This window comes from Lampetra fluviatilis, unplaced genomic scaffold (assembly GCF_964198595.1).
Source record: "Lampetra fluviatilis unplaced genomic scaffold, kcLamFluv1.1 SCAFFOLD_348, whole genome shotgun sequence".
Classification (NCBI taxonomy): domain Eukaryota; kingdom Metazoa; phylum Chordata; class Hyperoartia; order Petromyzontiformes; family Petromyzontidae; genus Lampetra; species Lampetra fluviatilis.
Genome location: NW_027620495.1, coordinates 47,501 through 67,500, shown reverse-complemented (window position 1 = coordinate 67,500; position 20,000 = coordinate 47,501). Strand labels below are relative to the sequence as shown.

The following is a 20,000-nucleotide window of genomic DNA, read 5'->3' as shown; positions in this document are numbered from 1 at the left end:
GAGTGTGAGTGAGTGTACGTGTGAGTGAGTGTGAGTGAGTGAGTGTGTGAGTGAGTGTACGTGTGAGTGAGTGTGAGTGAGTGAGTGAGTGTGTGAGTGAGTGAGTGTGTGAGTGAGTGCGTGAGTGTGAGTGAGTGTGAGTGAGTGTACGTGTGAGTGAGTGTGAGTGAGTGAGTGTGTGAGTGAGTGTACGTGTGAGTGAGTGTGAGTGAGTGAGTGAGTGAGTGCGTGAGTGAGTGAGTGAGTGCGTGAGTGTGAGTGAGTGTGAGTGAGTGAGTGAGTGAGTGAGTGAGTGAGTGCGTGAGTGTGAGTGAGTGTGAGTGAGTGTGCGTGTGAGTGAGTGAGTGTGAGTGAGTGTGTGAGTGAGTGTACGTGTGAGTGAGTGTGAGTGAGTGTACGTGTGAGTGAGTGAGTGTGAGTGAGTGTACGTGTGAGTGAGTGAGTGAGTGTGAGTGAGTGTGAGTGAGTGTACGTGTGAGTGAGTGAGTGTGAGTGAGTGTGAGTGAGTGTGTGAGTGAGTGAGTGTGAGTGAGAGTGAGTGAGTGAGTGAGTGTGAGTGAGTGAGTGTGTGAGTGAGTGAGTGTGAGTGTGAGTGTACGTGTGAGTGAGTGAGTGTGAGTGAGTGTACGTGTGAGTGAGTGTGAGTGAGTGAGTGTGTGAGTGAGTGTACGTGTGAGTGAGTGTGAGTGAGTGAGTGAGTGAGTGAGTGCGTGAGTGTGAGTGAGTGTGAGTGAGTGTGCGTGTGAGTGAGTGAGAGTGAGTGAGTGTGTGAGTGAGTGAGTGAGTGTACGTGTGAGTGAGTGTGAGTGAGTGTACGTGTGAGTGAGTGAGTGTGAGTGTGAGTGTACGTGTGAGTGAGTGAGTGTGAGTGAGTGTGAGTGAGTGTACGTGTGAGTGTACGTGTGAGTGAGTGTGAGTGAGTGTGAGTGAGTGTACGTGTGAGTGAGTGTGAGTGAGTGTGAGTGAGTGTGAGTGAGTGTGAGTGTGAGTGAGTGTGAGTGTGAGTGAGTGTGAGTGTGAGTGAGTGTGAGTGTGAGTGTACGTGTGAGTGTGAGTGTACGTGTGAGTGAGTGTGTGTGTGAGTGAGTGAGTGTGAGTGTGAGTGTACGTGTGAGTGAGTGTGTGAGTGAGTGAGTGTGAGTGAGTGTGAGTGAGTGTACGTGTGAGTGAGTGTGAGTGAGTGTACGTGTGAGTGAGTGAGTGTGAGTGTGAGTGTACGTGTGAGTGAGTGAGTGTGAGTGAGTGAGTGAGTGTGAGTGAGTGTGAGTGAGTGTACGTGTGAGTGAGTGAGTGTGAGTGAGTGTGAGTGTGAGTGAGTGTGAGTGTGAGTGTACGTGTGAGTGAGTGTGTGAGTGAGTGTGTGTGTGAGTGAGTGTGTGTGTGTGAGTGAGTGAGTGTGAGTGAGTGAGTGTGAGTGAGTGTACGTGTGAGTGAGTGTGAGTGAGTGAGTGAGTGTGAGTGAGTGAGTGAGTGTGAGTGAGTGTAAGTGAGTGTGAGTGAGTGAACGTGTGAGTGAGTGTACGTGTGAGTGAGTGTACGTGTGAGTGAGTGAGTGTGAGTGAGTGTGTGAGTGAGTGAGTGAGTGAGTGTGTGAGTGTGAGTGAGTGTGAGTGAGTGAGTGTGAGTGTGTGAGTGAGTGAGAGAGTGTGAGTGAGTGAGTGTGTGTGAGTGAGTGTGAGTGAGTGAGTGTGAGTGTGAGAGTGAGTGTGAGTGAGTGTGAGTGAGTGAGTGAGTGTGTGTGAGTGAGTGAGAGAGTGTGAGTGAGTGTGAGTGAGTGAGTGTGTGAGTGAGTGTACGTGTGAGTGTGAGTGAGTGAGTGTGCGTGAGTGTGAGTGAGTGTGAGTGAGTGAGTGTGAGTGAGTGTACGTGTGAGTGAGTGAGTGAGTGTGCGTGTGAGTGAGTGAGAGTGAGTGAGTGAGTGAGTGTGTGAGTGAGTGAGTGAGTGAGTGTGTGTGTGTGTGAGTGTGTGAGTGAGTGAGTGTGAGAGAGTGAGTGAGTGAGTGAGTGTGAGTGAGTGAGTGAGTGAGTGTGTGAGTGAGTGAGTGTGTGAGTGAGTGAGTGAGTGTGCGTGTGAGTGAGTGAGTGAGTGAGTGAGTGTGAGTGAGTGAGTGAGTGTGTGAGTGAGTGAGTGTGTGAGTGAGTGCGTGAGTGTGAGTGAGTGTGAGTGAGTGTACGTGTGAGTGAGTGAGTGAGTGTGCGTGTGAGTGAGTGAGAGTGAGTGAGTGAGTGAGTGTGTGAGTGAGTGAGTGTGAGTGAGTGTGAGTGAGTGAGTGAGTGTGTGAGTGAGTGTGTGAGTGAGTGAGTGAGTGTGTGAGTGAGTGAGTGTGTGAGTGAGTGTGTGAGTGAGTGAGTGAGTGTGCGTGTGAGTGAGAGTGAGTGAGTGAGTGTGTGAGTGAGTGAGTGAGTGTGTGAGTGAGTGTGTGTGTGAGTGAGTGTGTGAGTGAGTGAGTGTGAGAGAGTGAGTGTGTGAGTGAGTGAGTGAGTGTGTGAGTGAGTGAGTGTGTGAGTGAGTGCGTGAGTGTGAGTGAGTGTGAGTGAGTGTACGTGTGAGTGAGTGTGAGTGAGTGAGTGTGTGAGTGAGTGTACGTGTGAGTGAGTGTGAGTGAGTGAGTGAGTGTGTGAGTGAGTGAGTGTGTGAGTGAGTGCGTGAGTGTGAGTGAGTGTGAGTGAGTGTACGTGTGAGTGAGTGTGAGTGAGTGAGTGTGTGAGTGAGTGTACGTGTGAGTGAGTGTGAGTGAGTGAGTGAGTGAGTGCGTGAGTGAGTGAGTGAGTGCGTGAGTGTGAGTGAGTGTGAGTGAGTGAGTGAGTGAGTGAGTGAGTGAGTGAGTGCGTGAGTGTGAGTGAGTGTGAGTGAGTGTGCGTGTGAGTGAGTGAGTGTGAGTGAGTGTGTGAGTGAGTGTACGTGTGAGTGAGTGTGAGTGAGTGTACGTGTGAGTGAGTGAGTGTGAGTGAGTGTACGTGTGAGTGAGTGAGTGAGTGTGAGTGAGTGTGAGTGAGTGTACGTGTGAGTGAGTGAGTGTGAGTGAGTGTGAGTGAGTGTGTGAGTGAGTGAGTGTGAGTGAGAGTGAGTGAGTGAGTGAGTGTGAGTGAGTGAGTGTGTGAGTGAGTGAGTGTGAGTGTGAGTGTACGTGTGAGTGAGTGAGTGTGAGTGAGTGTACGTGTGAGTGAGTGTGAGTGAGTGAGTGTGTGAGTGAGTGTACGTGTGAGTGAGTGTGAGTGAGTGAGTGAGTGAGTGAGTGCGTGAGTGTGAGTGAGTGTGAGTGAGTGTGCGTGTGAGTGAGTGAGAGTGAGTGAGTGTGTGAGTGAGTGAGTGAGTGTACGTGTGAGTGAGTGTGAGTGAGTGTACGTGTGAGTGAGTGAGTGTGAGTGTGAGTGTACGTGTGAGTGAGTGAGTGTGAGTGAGTGTGAGTGAGTGTACGTGTGAGTGTACGTGTGAGTGAGTGTGAGTGAGTGTGAGTGAGTGTACGTGTGAGTGAGTGTGAGTGAGTGTGAGTGAGTGTGAGTGAGTGTGAGTGTGAGTGAGTGTGAGTGTGAGTGAGTGTGAGTGTGAGTGAGTGTGAGTGTGAGTGTACGTGTGAGTGTGAGTGTACGTGTGAGTGAGTGTGTGTGTGAGTGAGTGAGTGTGAGTGTGAGTGTACGTGTGAGTGAGTGTGTGAGTGAGTGAGTGTGAGTGAGTGTGAGTGAGTGTACGTGTGAGTGAGTGTGAGTGAGTGTACGTGTGAGTGAGTGAGTGTGAGTGTGAGTGTACGTGTGAGTGAGTGAGTGTGAGTGAGTGAGTGAGTGTGAGTGAGTGTGAGTGAGTGTACGTGTGAGTGAGTGAGTGTGAGTGAGTGTGAGTGTGAGTGAGTGTGAGTGTGAGTGTACGTGTGAGTGAGTGTGTGAGTGAGTGTGTGTGTGAGTGAGTGTGTGTGTGTGAGTGAGTGAGTGTGAGTGAGTGAGTGTGAGTGAGTGTACGTGTGAGTGAGTGTGAGTGAGTGAGTGAGTGTGAGTGAGTGAGTGAGTGTGAGTGAGTGTAAGTGAGTGTGAGTGAGTGAACGTGTGAGTGAGTGTACGTGTGAGTGAGTGTACGTGTGAGTGAGTGAGTGTGAGTGAGTGTGTGAGTGAGTGAGTGAGTGAGTGTGTGAGTGTGAGTGAGTGTGAGTGAGTGAGTGTGAGTGTGTGAGTGAGTGAGAGAGTGTGAGTGAGTGAGTGTGTGTGAGTGAGTGTGAGTGAGTGAGTGTGAGTGTGAGAGTGAGTGTGAGTGAGTGTGAGTGAGTGAGTGAGTGTGTGTGAGTGAGTGAGAGAGTGTGAGTGAGTGTGAGTGAGTGAGTGTGTGAGTGAGTGTACGTGTGAGTGTGAGTGAGTGAGTGTGCGTGAGTGTGAGTGAGTGTGAGTGAGTGAGTGTGAGTGAGTGTACGTGTGAGTGAGTGAGTGAGTGTGCGTGTGAGTGAGTGAGAGTGAGTGAGTGAGTGAGTGTGTGAGTGAGTGAGTGAGTGAGTGTGTGTGTGTGTGAGTGTGTGAGTGAGTGAGTGTGAGAGAGTGAGTGAGTGAGTGAGTGTGAGTGAGTGAGTGAGTGAGTGTGTGAGTGAGTGAGTGTGTGAGTGAGTGAGTGAGTGTGCGTGTGAGTGAGTGAGTGAGTGAGTGAGTGTGAGTGAGTGAGTGAGTGTGTGAGTGAGTGAGTGTGTGAGTGAGTGCGTGAGTGTGAGTGAGTGTGAGTGAGTGTACGTGTGAGTGAGTGAGTGAGTGTGCGTGTGAGTGAGTGAGAGTGAGTGAGTGAGTGAGTGTGTGAGTGAGTGAGTGTGAGTGAGTGTGAGTGAGTGAGTGAGTGTGTGAGTGAGTGTGTGAGTGAGTGAGTGAGTGTGTGAGTGAGTGAGTGTGTGAGTGAGTGTGTGAGTGAGTGAGTGAGTGTGCGTGTGAGTGAGAGTGAGTGAGTGAGTGTGTGAGTGAGTGAGTGAGTGTGTGAGTGAGTGTGTGTGTGAGTGAGTGTGTGAGTGAGTGAGTGTGAGAGAGTGAGTGTGTGAGTGAGTGAGTGTGAGTGAGTGAGTGAGTGAGTGAGTGTGAGTGAGTGTGAGTGAGTGAGTGTGAGTGAGTGTGAGTGAGTGAGTGTGAGTGAGTGTGAGTGTGAGTGAGTGTGAGTGAGTGAGTGAGTGTGAGAGAGTGAGTGAGTGTGAGTGAGTGTGTGAGTGAGTGTGTGAGTGAGTGTGAGTGAGTGTGTGAGTGAGTGTGAGTGAGTGAGTGAGTGAGTGTGAGTGAGTGAGTGAGTGTGTGAGTGAGTGAGTGTGTGAGTGTGAGTGTGAGTGAGTGTGAGTGAGTGAGTGTGTGAGAGAGTGTGAGTGAGTGAGTGTGTGTGAGTGAGTGTGAGTGAGTGAGTGTGAGTGTGAGAGTGAGTGTACGTGTGAGTGAGTGAGTGAGTGTGTGTGAGTGAGTGAGAGAGTGTGAGTGAGTGTGAGTGAGTGAGTGTGTGAGTGAGTGTACGTGTGAGTGTGTGAGTGAGTGTGTGAGTGTGTGAGTGAGTGTGTGAGTGTGTGAGTGTGAGTGTGTGAGTGTGTGAGTGTGTGAGTGTGAGTGTGTGAGTGAGTGTGTGAGTGTGAGTGTGTGAGTGTGAGTGTGTGAGTGAGTGTGTGAGTGAGTGAGTGTGAGTGAGTGTGAGTGAGTGTGAGTGAGTGAGTGTGAGTGAGTGAGTGAGTGTGTGAGTGAGTGTGTGAGTGAGTGTGAGTGAGTGAGTGTGTGAGTGAGTGAGTGTGTGAGTGAGTGTGAGTGAGTGAGTGAGTGTGTGAGTGAGTGAGTGTGAGTGAGTGAGTGTGAGTGAGTGTGAGTGAGTGAGTGAGTGTGAGTGAGTGAGTGTGAGTGAGTGAGTGAGTGTGAGTGAGTGAGTGTGAGTGTGTGAGTGAGTGTACGTGTGTGAGTGAGTGTGTGAGTGAGTGAGTGTGTGAGTGAGAGTGTGAGTGAGTGTGAGTGAGTGAGTGTGTGAGTGAGTGAGAGAGTGTGAGTGAGTGAGAGAGTGTGAGTGAGTGTGTGTGAGTGAGTGAGTGTGTGAGTGAGTGTGTGAGTGAGTGAGTGAGTGTGTGAGTGAGTGTGAGTGAGTGTGAGTGAGTGTGTGAGTGAGTGTGAGTGAGTGTGTGAGTGAGTGTGAGTGAGTGTGTGAGTGAGTGTGTGAGTGTGTGAGTGTGAGTGTGTGAGTGAGTGTGTGAGTGAGTGTGAGTGAGTGTGTGAGTGAGTGTGTGAGTGAGTGTGTGAGTGAGTGTGTGAGTGAGTGTGTGAGTGAGTGTGTGAGTGAGTGTGTGAGTGAGTGTGTGAGTGTGTGTGTGAGTGAGTGTGTGAGTGAGTGTGTGAGTGAGTGTGTGAGTGAGTGTGTGAGTGAGTGTGTGAGTGTGTGAGTGTGAGTGTGTGAGTGAGTGTGTGAGTGTGAGTGTGAGTGAGTGTGAGTGAGTGTGTGAGTGAGTGTGTGAGTGAGTGTGAGTGAGTGTGAGTGAGTGTGAGTGAGAGTGTGAGTGTGTGTGTGAGTGAGTGTGAGTGAGTGTGAGTGTGTGAGTGAGTGAGTGTGAGTGAGTGTGAGTGAGTGTGAGTGAGTGAGTGTGAGTGAGTGTGAGTGTGAGTGAGTGTGTGAGTGAGTGTGAGTGAGTGTGAGTGAGTGTGAGTGAGTGAGTGTGTGAGTGAGTGTGTGAGTGAGTGTGTGAGTGAGTGTGTGAGTGAGTGTGTGAGTGAGTGTGTGTGTGAGTGTGTGAGTGAGTGTGTGAGTGTGAGTGTGAGTGAGTGTGAGTGAGTGTGTGAGTGAGTGTGAGTGAGTGAGTGAGTGAGTGAGTGAGTGAGTGTGTGAGTGAGTGAGTGAGTGTGTGAGTGTGAGTGAGTGAGTGTGTGTGAGTGAGTGAGTGTGAGTGTGTGAGTGTGTGAGTGAGTGAGTGTGAGTGTGTGAGTGTGTGAGTGTGTGAGTGAGTGTACGTGTGAGTGAGTGAGTGTGTGAGTGAGTGAGTGAGTGTGAGTGAGTGTGTGAGTGAGTGTGTGAGTGAGTGTGTGAGTGAGTGTGAGTGAGTGTGAGTGAGTGTGAGTGAGTGTGAGTGAGTGTGAGTGAGTGTGTGAGTGAGTGTGTGAGTGAGTGGGTGGGTGAGTGAGTGAGTGAGTGTGAGTGAGTGAGTGTGAGTGAGTGTGTGAGTGAGTGTGAGTGAGTGAGTGTGAGTGAGTGTGAGTGAGTGTGAGTGAGTGAGTGTGAGCTCCATACTTGTCGGAGGGATTCGTTCTCCTCACGGAGTAGCGCCATCTGCTCACGCTGCTCCTTCTAGATCCAGTAACATCAACAACATCAACAACATCAACAACATCAACAACATCTCAACATCAACAACATCAACATCACAACATCAACAACATCATCAACATCATCAACATCATCAACAACATCAACATCAACAACATCATCAACATCATCAACAACATCAACAACATCAACATCACAACATCAACAACATCAACAACATCAACATCACAACATCAACATCACAACATCAACATCACCAACATCAACATCACAGCATCAACATCACAGCATCAACATCACAGCATCAACATCACAGCATCAACATCACAGCATCAACATCACAACATCAACATCACAGCATCAACATCACAGCATCAACATCACAGCATCAACATCACCAACATCAACATCACAGCATCAACATCACAACATCAACATCACAGCATCAACATCACAACATCAACAACATCAACAACATCAACATCACAACATCAACATCACAACATCAACATCACCAACATCAACATCACAGCATCAACATCACAGCATCTACATCACAGCATCAACATCACAACATCACAACATCAACAACATCACAGCATCAACATCACCAACATCAACATCACAGCATCAACATCACCAACATCAACATCACAGCACCAACATCACAGCATCAACATCACAGCATCAACATCACAGCATCAACATCACAGCATCAACATCACAGCATCAACATCACAGCATCAACATCACAGCATCAACATCACAACATCAACATCACAACATCAACATCACAGCATCAACATCACAGCATCAACATCACAGCATCAACATCACAGCATCAACATCACAGCATCAACATCACAGCATCAACATCACAGCATCAACATCACAGCATCAACATCACAGCATCAACATCACAACATCAACATCACAGCATCAACATCACAACATCAACATCACAGCATCAACATCACAGCATCAACATCACAGCATCAACATCACAGCATCAACATCACAGCATCAACATCACAGCATCAACATCACAGTATCAACATCACAGCATCAACATCACAACATCAACATCACAGCATCAACATCACAGCATCAACATCACAGCATCAACATCACAGCATCAACATCACAACATCAACATCACAGCATCAACATCACAGCATCAACATCACAGCATCAACATCACAGCATCAACATCACAGCATCAACATCACAGCATCAACATCACAGCATCAACATCACAGCATCAACATCACAGCATCAACATCACAGCATCAACATCACAGCATCAACATCACAGCATCAACATCACAGCATCAACATCACAGCATCAACATCACAGCATCAACATCACAGCATCAACATCACAGCATCAACATCACAGCATCAACATCACAGCATCAACATCACAGCATCAACATCACAGCATCAACATCACAGCATCAACATCACAGCATCAACATCACAACATCAACATCACAACATCAACATCACAGCATCAACATCACAACATCAACATCACAACATCAACATCACAGCATCAACATCACAGCATCAACATCACAGCATCAACATCACAGCATCAACATCAACATCACAGCATCAACATCACAGCATCAACATCACAGCATCAACATCACAGCATCAACATCACAGCATCAACATCACAGCATCAACATCACAGCATCAACATCACAACATCAACATCACAGCATCAACATCACAGCATCAACATCACAGCATCAACATCACAGCATCAACATCAACAACATCACAACATCAACATCACAGCATCAACATCACAGCATCAACATCACAGCATCAACATCACAGCATCAACATGGGTGAGCGAGTGGGCGGGTGAGTGAGTGGGTGAGTGAGCGGGTGAGTGAGTGGGTGAGCGAGTGGGTGAGCGAGTGGGTGGGTGAGCGAGTGGGCGGGTGGGTGTGTGGGTGAGTAAGCGGGTGAGTGAGTGGGTGAGTGAGCGGGTGAGTGAGTGGGTGAGCGAGTGGGCGGGTGGGTGAGTGGGTGAGTAAGTGGTTGAGTAAGTGGGTGAGTGAGTGAGTGGGTGAGTGAGCGAGTGAGTAGGTGAGCGAGCGGGTGGGTGTGTGGGTGAGTAAGCGGGTGAGTGAGTGGGTGAGTGAGTGAGTGGGTAGGTGAGTGGGTGAGCGAGCGAGTGAGTGAGTGGGTGAGCGAGCGGGCGAGTGGGTGAGTGAGTGGGTGAGTGAGTGGGTGAGTGAGTAGGTGAGTGGGTGAGCGAGCGAGCGAGTGAGTGAGTGGGTGAGCGAGCGGGCGAGTGGGTGAGTGAGTGGGTGAGTGAGTGGGCGAGTGAGTGAGTGGATGAGTGAGTGGGTGGGCGGGTTTAGTGAGTGAGTGGGTGAGCGAGTGAGTGGATGAGTGAGTGAGTGAGTGAGTGGATGAGTGAGTGGGCGAGTGAGTGAGTGGGTGAGTGAGTGAGTGGGTGAGTGAGTGAGTGAGTGGATGAGTGAGTGAGTGGGCGAGTGAGTGGGTGAGTGAGTGAGTGAGTGAGTGGATGAGTGAGTGAGTGGGCGAGTGAGTGGGTGAGTGAGTGAGTGGATGAGTGAGTGAGTGGATGAGTGAGTGAGTGGGCGATTGAGTGAGTGGGCGAGTGAGTGAGTGGGTGAGTGAGTGAGTGAGTGGATGAGTGAGTGAGTGGGTGAGTGAGTGAGTGGGTGAGTGAGTGAGTGAGTGGATGAGTGAGTGAGTGGGCGAGTGAGTGGGTGAGTGAGTGAGTGGATGAGTGAGTGAGTGGATGAGTGAGTGAGTGGGCGATTGAGTGAGTGGGCGAGTGAGTGAGTGGGTGAGTGAGTGAGTGGATGAGTGAGTGAGTGGGCGATTGAGTGAGTGGGTGAGTGAGTGAGTGGATGAGTGAGTGAGTGGGCGAGTGAGTGGGCGAGTGAGTGAGTGGGCGAGTGAGTGAGTGGGTGAGTGAGTGAGTGGATGAGTGAGTGAGTGGGCGATTGAGTGAGTGGATGAGTGAGTGAGTGAGTGAGTGGGTGAGTGAGCAGGTGAGTGGATGAGTGAGTGAGTGAGTGGGCGGGTGAGTGAGTGAGTGGGTGAGTGGGTGAGTGAGTGAATGAGTGAGTGGATGAGTGAGTGAGCAGGTGAGTGAATGAGTGAGTGAGTGGGTGGGTGAGTGAGTGGGTGGGTGAGTGAGTGAGCAGGTGAGTGAGTGAATGAGTGAGTGGGTGGGTGAGTGAGTGGGTGGGTGAGCGAGTGAGTGGATGAGTGAGTGAGTGAGTGGATGAGTGAGTGAGTGAGTGAGTGGATGAGTGAGTGGGCGAGTGAGTGAGTGGGTGAGTGAGTGAGTGAGTGAGTGGATGAGTGAGTGAGTGGGCGAGTGAGTGGGCGAGTGAGTGAGTGGGCGAGTGAGTGAGTGGGTGAGTGAGTGAGTGGATGAGTGAGTGAGTGAGTGGGTGAGTGAGCAGGTGAGTGAATGAGTGAGTGAGTGGGTGAGTGAGCAGGTGAGTGGATGAGTGAGTGAGTGGGCGGGTGAGTGAGTGAGCGGGTGAGTGAGTGGGTGGGTGGGTGAGTGAGTGAGTGGGTGGGTGAGTGAGTGAGTGGGTGGGTGAGTGAGTGAGTGAGTGGGTGAATGAGTGAGTGAGTGGGCGGGTGAGTGAGTGAGCGGGTGAGTGAGTGGGTGGGTGGGTGAGTGAGTGAGTGGGTCACCTGCAGGCTCTCCCGCTGCTGATCTTCGCTCTGTGGTCGTGAGCTGCGCTGCAGCTGATTGAGCAGCAGCAGAACCTGCAGCAGCAGCAGCAGCAGCATCAGAAGCAGCAGAAGCATCAGAAGCAGCACCCTGGTGACACCCTCACCCTCCCTCTCTCGCCCCCCTCCCTCCCCCTCTCACTCCCTCCCCCTCCCCCCCCTCACCTTGTCCTGATGTTCCGCCTCGAGACGACCGATCTCCCCGGTGAGTCTCTCCCTCTCCTCCCCCCCCCATCTCCCCCCTCCCTCCCTCCCCTCCCCTCCCCTCCCTCCCTCCCCCTCCCTCCCCCTCTCCCTCCCTCCCCCCTCCCTCCCCTCCCTCCCCCTCTCCCTCCCTCCCTCCCCCCTCCCTCCCCTCCCTCCCCCTCCCCCCCTTCACCTTGTCCTGATGTTCCGCCTCGAGACGACCGATCTCCCCGGTGAGTCTCTCCCTCTCCTCCCCCCCCCCATCTCCCCCCTCCCTCCCTCCCCTCCCTCCCTCCCCTCCCCTCCCTCCCCTCCCTCCCCTCCCTCCCCCTCCCTCCCCTCCCTCCCCCTCCCTCCCCCTCTCCCTCCCTCCCCCCCTCCCTCCCCTCCCTCCCCCTCTCCCTCCCTCCCCCCTCCCTCCCCTCCCTCCCCCTCTCCCTCCCTCCCCCCTCCCTCCCCTCCCTCCCCCTCCCCCCCCTCACCTTGTCCTGATGTTCCGCCTCGAGACGACCGATCTCCCCGGTGAGTCTCTCCCTCTCCTCCCCCCCTCCATCTCCCCCCTCACTCCCTCCCTCCCTCCCTCCCCCCTCCCTCCCCCTCTCACTCCCTCCCTCCCTCCCTCCCCCCCCTCACCTCCCTCTCTCCCCCCCTCCTCTCCCTCTCCTCCCTCCCCCATCTCCCCCCTCCCTCTCTCCCCCCCTCCTCTCCCTCTCCTCCCTCCCCCCCCATCTCCCCCCTCCCTCCCTCCCCTCCCTCCCCTCCCCCCCCTCCTCCTCCCCCCTCACCTTGTCCTGATGTTCTGCCTCTAGACGACCGATCTCCATGGTGAGTCTCTCCCTCTCCTCCCGCGCCGCGTCTCTCTCCTCGGCGGCGCTGCGTACGGCGTCGTCGCGACCCTCACGCGCCTCCCGCAGATCCTCGCTGGCTCGCGCAGCGCACACACGCGCACACACCAACTGGCGCGCACGCACGCACACGCACGCACGCACCACGCACGCACACACACGCACGCACCACGCACACGCCACACATGCACCACTCACACACCACGCACGCACGCACGCACGCACCACGCACACACGCACGCACCACGCACACACCACACGCACCATACACACACACACCACGCACACCACACACGCACGCACGCACCACGCACACACGCACGCACCACGCACACGCCACACGCACACATGCACCACACACACACCATACACGCACCACGCACGCACGCACCACGCACGCACCACGCACACACACACACCACGCATGCACACACACACACGCACGCACGCACCACGCACACACACCACCCATGCACACACCGATAAACACACACCCCGATACAGAGACACACAGATACAGAGAGTTATAGGTGTTACAAAGACAAAGGTCCCCCGTGTAGCCTCTAACAGGCTGTGGGGGACAAGTGCTGTCAGTGGCAGCAGCGCCCATCCACCCCCACACCACCCCCCCCCCACCCCCATCACCCATCCACCCCCCCCCCACCCCCACCACCCCCACCCATCCACCCCCCCCCCACCCCCCCCACCACCCATCCACCCCCCCCCCACCCCCACCACCCCCCCCACCACCACCACCCATCCACCCCCCCACCTGATCAAGTAGCCAGCGCAGGGCGCATCCCCCCCCCCACCACCACCCCCCCCCCCACCCCCACCACCACCCCCACCACCCCCCCCCCACCCCCACCACCACCACCCCCCCCCACCACCCCCCCTACCACCCCCCCACCACCACCACCACCCCGCCCCCCCCACCCCCACCACCACCACCCCCCCCCCCCCCCACCACCACCACCACCACCCATCCACCCCCCCCACCTGATCGAGCAGCCAGCGCAGAGCGCACTTGGCCTCCATGATGGTGGCGATGGCGTCCCAGCGATGGCGGCCGCGCTCCTCTGAGCCCCCCACCCCCATCAGCTTCTGCTGCAGGTCGGCGATCTGAGCGCTGCTGCACTCGGAGAGAGACACACGCACGCACACACGCACGCACGCACACACGCACACACGCACACACACACGCACGCACACACACACACACGCACGCACGCACACACGCACCGCACACGCACCGCACACGCACACACGCACCGCACACACGCACGCACACACACGCACCCACACACGCACACACGCACGCACGCACACGCACGCACGCACACGCACACACCGCACACACGCACGCACGCACACACACGCACGCACGCACACACACATGCACACACACGCACGTACACACACGCACGCACGCACGCACACACACACACACACACACACGCACGCACCGCACACACACACACACGCACGCACACACCGCACACACGCACGCACACACCGCACACACACACACACGCACGCACCGCACACACACGCGCACACGTACACACACACGCACACACACACGCACCACACACACGCACACACCCAGTACGCACCACACCGAAGCGGCGCTTTGGTCAGACCGGTGGAGGAAGAGAAATCCGATGAGCTGCAAGGCTCTTTTGCGGAGATGTAGTATCTATCGTCACATCACCACACACTCCCTCACCTCCCATCACCACAACACACATCACCTACCACCTCCACCTCACAACAACCTCACTCCATCACCTCCATCACCACCACCATCCACTCACCACCTCCACATCCCTCACCTCCATCACCACATCAACATCACCACCACCACCACCTCCACATCACCCACCACTACCCTCACCTCCATCACCACAATCAACATCACCACCTCCACCACCACCTCACACACACCACCACACCTCACCACTCACTCACATCACCACCACCTCCATCACCACCACATCAACCATCACCACCTCACCACCACCTCAACATCACCACCACCACCCACCTCCATCACCACATCAACACACCCTCACCACCTCCACATCCACCACCTCCACATCACCTTCCACCACCACCACACCTCCACATCAACATCACCAACACCCTCACCTCCACATCAACATCACCACCACCACCACCACCACCTCCACATCAACATCACCACCACCCTCACCTCCACATCAACATCACCACCACCACCACCTCCACATCACATCACCACCACCACCACCTCCACCTCCACATCAACATCACCACCACCCTCACCTCCACATCAACATCACCACCACCCTCACCTCCATCACCACATCAACATCACCACCACCACTACCCTCACCTCCATCACCACATCAACATCACCACCACCACCACCACCTCCACATCACCAACACCACTACCCTCAACACATCACCAACCTCACCACCTCCACATCACCAACACCACCACCACCACCACCACCTCCACATCAACATCACCACCACCACCACCTCCACCTCCACATCAACATCCCCTCACCTCCACATCAACATCACCACCACCCTCACCTCCATCACCACATCAACATCACCACCACCACTACCCTCACCTCCATCACCACATCAACATCACCACCACCACCACATCACCACCACCACTACCCTCACCTCCATCACCACATCAACATCACCACCACCACCACCACCTCCACATCACCAACACCACTACCCTCAACACATCACCAACCTCACCACCTCCACATCACCAACACCACCACCACCACCTCCACATCAACATCACCACCACCACCACCTCCACATCAACATCACCACCACCCTCACCTCCACATCAACATCACCACCACCACCACCACATCAACATCACCATCACCACCACCCTCACCTCCACATCACCACCACCCTCACCTCCACATCACCACCACCACTACCCTCACCTCCATCACCACATCAACATCACCACCACCACTACCCTCACCTCCATCACCACATCAACATCACCACCACCACCACCTCCACATCACCACCACCACTACCCTCACCTCCATCACCACATCAACATCACCATCACCACCACCCTCACCTCCACATCACCACCACCCTCACCTCCACATCACCACCACCACTACCCTCACCTCCATCACCACATCAACATCACCACCACCACTACCCTCACCTCCATCACCACATCAACATCACCACCACCACCACCTCCACATCACCACCACCACTACCCTCACCTCCATCACCACATCAACATCACCACCACCTCCACATCACCAACACCACTACCCTCACCTCCATCACCACATCAACATCACCACCACCACCACCTCCACATCACCACCACCACTACCCTCACCTCCATCACCACATCAACATCACCACCACCACCACCTCCACATCACCACCACCACTACCCTCACCTCCATCACCACATCAACATCACCACCACCTCCACATCACCAACACCACTACCCTCACCTCCATCACCACATCAACATCACCACCACCACCACCTCCACATCACCACCACCACTACCCTCACCTCCATCACCACATCAACATCACCACCACCACCACCTCCACATCACCACCACCACTACCCTCACCTCCATCACCACATCAACATCACCACCACCACCACCTCCACATCACCAACACCACTACCCTCACCTCCATCACCACATCAACATCACCACCACCACCACCTCCACATCACCACCACCACTACCCTCACCTCCATCACCACATCAACATCACCACCACCACCACCACCTCCACATCACCAACACCACTACCCTCACCTCCATCACCACATCAACATCACCACCACCACCACCTCCACATCACCACCACCACTACCCTCACCTCCATCACCACATCAACATCACCACCACCACCACATCACCACCACCACTACCCTCACCTCCATCACCACATCAACATCACCACCACCACCACCTCCACATCACCAACACCACTACCCTCACCTCCATCACCACATCAACATCACCACCACCACCACATCACCACCACCACTACCCTCACCTCCATCACCACATCAACATCACCACCACCACCACCTCCACATCACCACCACCACTACCCTCACCTCCATCACCACATCAACATCACCACCACCACCACCACATCAACATCACCATCACCACCACCCTCACCTCCACATCACCACCACCCTCACCTCCACATCACCACCACCACTACCCTCACCTCCATCACCACATCAACATCACCACCACCACTACCCTCACCTCCATCACCACATCAACATCACCACCACCACCACCTCCACATCACCACCACCACTACCCTCACCTCCATCACCACATCAACATCACCATCACCACCACCCTCACCTCCACATCACCACCACCCTCACCTCCACATCACCACCACCACTACCCTCACCTCCATCACCACATCAACATCACCACCACCACTACCCTCACCTCCATCACCACATCAACATCACCACCACCACCACCTCCACATCACCACCACCACTACCCTCACCTCCATCACCACATCAACATCACCACCACCTCCACATCACCAACACCACTACCCTCACCTCCATCACCACATCAACATCACCACCACCACCACCTCCACATCACCACCACCACTACCCTCACCTCCATCACCACATCAACATCACCACCACCACCACCTCCACATCACCACCACCACTACCCTCACCTCCATCACCACATCAACATCACCACCACCTCCACATCACCAACACCACTACCCTCACCTCCATCACCACATCAACATCACCACCACCACCACCACCTCCACATCACCACCACCACTACCCTCACCTCCATCACCACATCAACATCACCACCACCACCACCTCCACATCACCACCACCACTACCCTCACCTCCATCACCACATCAACATCACCACCACCACCACCTCCACATCACCAACACCACTACCCTCACCTCCATCACCACATCAACATCACCACCACCACCACCTCCACATCACCACCACCACTACCCTCACCTCCATCACCACATCAACATCACCACCACCACCACCACCACCTCCACATCACCAACACCACTACCCTCACCTCCATCACCACATCAACATCACCACCACCACCACCTCCACATCACCACCACCACTACCCTCACCTCCATCACCACATCAACATCACCACCACCACCACATCACCACCACCACTACCCTCACCTCCATCACCACATCAACATCACCACCACCACCACCTCCACATCACCACCACCACTACCCTCACCTCCATCACCACATCAACATCACCACCACCACCACCACCTCCACATCACCAACACCACTACCCTCAACACATCACCAACCTCACCACCTCCACATCACCAACACCACCACCACCACCACCACCTCCACATCAACATCACCACCACCACCACCTCCACCTCCACATCAACATCACCACCACCCTCACCTCCACATCAACATCACCACCACCCTCACCTCCATCACCACATCAACATCACCACCACCACTACCCTCACCTCCATCACCACATCAACATCACCACCACCACCACATCACCACCACCACTACCCTCACCTCCATCACCACATCAACATCACCACCACCACCACCACCTCCACATCACCAACACCACTACCCTCAACACATCACCAACCTCACCACCTCCACATCACCAACACCACCACCACCACCTCCACATCAACATCACCACCACCACCACCTCCACATCAACATCACCACCACCCTCACCTCCACATCAACATCACCACCACCCTCACCTCCATCACCACATCAACATCACCACCACCACCACCTCCACATCACCACCACCACTACCCTCACCTCCATCACCACATCAACATCACCACCACCACCACCTCCACATCACCACCACCACTACCCTCACCTCCATCACCACATCAACATCACCACCACCACCACATCACCAACACCACTACCCTCAACACATCACCAACCTCACCACCTCCACATCACCAACACCACCACCACCTCCACATCAACATCACCATCACCACCACCCTCACCTCCACATCACCACCACCCTCACCTCCACATCACCACCACCACTACCCTCACCACCACCACCACTACCCTCACCACATCACCACCACCCTCACCTCCACCACCTCCACATCACCACCAACCACCACCCTCACCTCCATCACCACATCAACACCACCACCTCCACATCAACATCACCACCACTACCCTCACCTCCACCACCACTACCCTCACCACATCACCACCACCACTAGCCTCACCACCACCACCCCTACCCCACCACCACCACTACCCTCACCACACCACCACGACATCCACATCACCACCACCACCACCCTCACCACCCACCACCCTCACTAGCCTCACCACCACCACCCTCACCACCCTCACTACCACTACCCTCACCGCCACACCACCACCACTACCACCCTCACCACACCACCACCACCCCTACCCCACCACCACCACCACACCCTCACTAGCCTCACCATCACCACCACCCTCACCACACCACTACCCTCACCACCACCACCCACACCACCACCACCCTCACCACATCACCACCACTACCCTCACCACCACCACCACCACCCACCCACACCACCCCTACACCACTACCCTCACCACCACATCACATCCACGAGCCTCACCACCACCACTACCCTCACCCCCACCACCCTCACCACACCACAATCACCACCCTCACCACCACCCACACCACCACCATCCCTACCCCACCACCACCACCACCCCCCCACTACCCTCACCACCACACCACCCCTACACTCACCACCACCACCACCCTCACCACACCACCCTCACCACCCTCACCACCCTCACTACCACATCACCACTACCCTCACTACCACACCACCCCTACACTCACAACCACCACCATCACCACCACCCTCACTAGCCTCACCACCACCACCCTCACCACCCTCACTACCACTACCACATCACCACTACCCTCACCACCACACCACCCCTACACTCACCACACCACCACCACCACCCTCACCACCACTACCACATCACCACTACCCTCACCACCACACCACCCCTACACTCACCACCACCACCACCACCACACCCTCACTAGCCTCACCATCACCACCCTCACCACCACTACCACATCACCACTACCCTCACCACCACACCACCCTCACCACACCACCACCCTCACCACACCACCCTCACCACCCTCACTACCACTACCACATCACCACCACCCTCACCACCACACCACCCCTACACTCACCACCACCACCACCCTCACCACACCACCCTCACCACCCTCACTACCACTACCACATCACCACTACCCTCACCACCACACCACCCCTACACTCACAACCACCACCATCACCACCACCCTCACTAGCCTCACCATCACCACCCTCACCACCACTACCACATCACCACTACCCTCACCACCACACCACCCTCACCACACCACCACCACCCTCACCACCACTACACTCACCACCACACCACCCCTACACTCACCACCACCACCACCACCGTCACTCACCGGAGCCCAATCTCAGTCTCCAGACTGGCGATCTGCGGGCCCAGGTCCTCCGAAGGCCTCAAAGCCTCTTCCAGCTCCGAGACCAGCACGGTGAGACGCTGACCACGACACAGACAAAGGTCCACCGTGTAGCCTTTCAGACTGCCGGGGCAAGTGCGGCTAGCGAGTAGCAGCAGCGCCTATACACAAAGGTCCCCCGTGTAGCCTCTAGCAGGCTGCTGGGGCAAGTGCTGTTAGTAGCAGCAGCACCTATACACAGACAAAGGTCCCCCGTGTAGCCTCTAGCAGGCTGTAGGGGCAAGTGCTGTTAGTAGCAGCAGCGCCTATACACAAAGGTCCCCCGTGTAGCCTCTAGCAGGCTGCTGGGGC

At 54.9% G+C, this 20,000-nt stretch overlaps 1 pseudogene across 1 annotated transcript in view; it reads right to left on the bottom strand.

Annotated features, from left to right (window-relative positions):
* LOC144953980 (chromosome-associated kinesin KIF4-like) overlaps positions 1 to 20,000 on the bottom strand; it is an 82,791-nt pseudogene that overhangs the window by 16,606 nt on the left and 46,185 nt on the right. The window contains exons 13-17 of the transcript XR_013640988.1: positions 19,632 to 19,729; positions 13,006 to 13,138; positions 11,947 to 12,117; positions 10,937 to 11,011; positions 7,196 to 7,252 (exon numbers count right to left, since the gene is read on the bottom strand). The product of XR_013640988.1 is annotated as a chromosome-associated kinesin KIF4-like (transcript). The remainder of the gene's footprint in view (positions 1 to 7,195; positions 7,253 to 10,936; positions 11,012 to 11,946; positions 12,118 to 13,005; positions 13,139 to 19,631; positions 19,730 to 20,000) is intronic.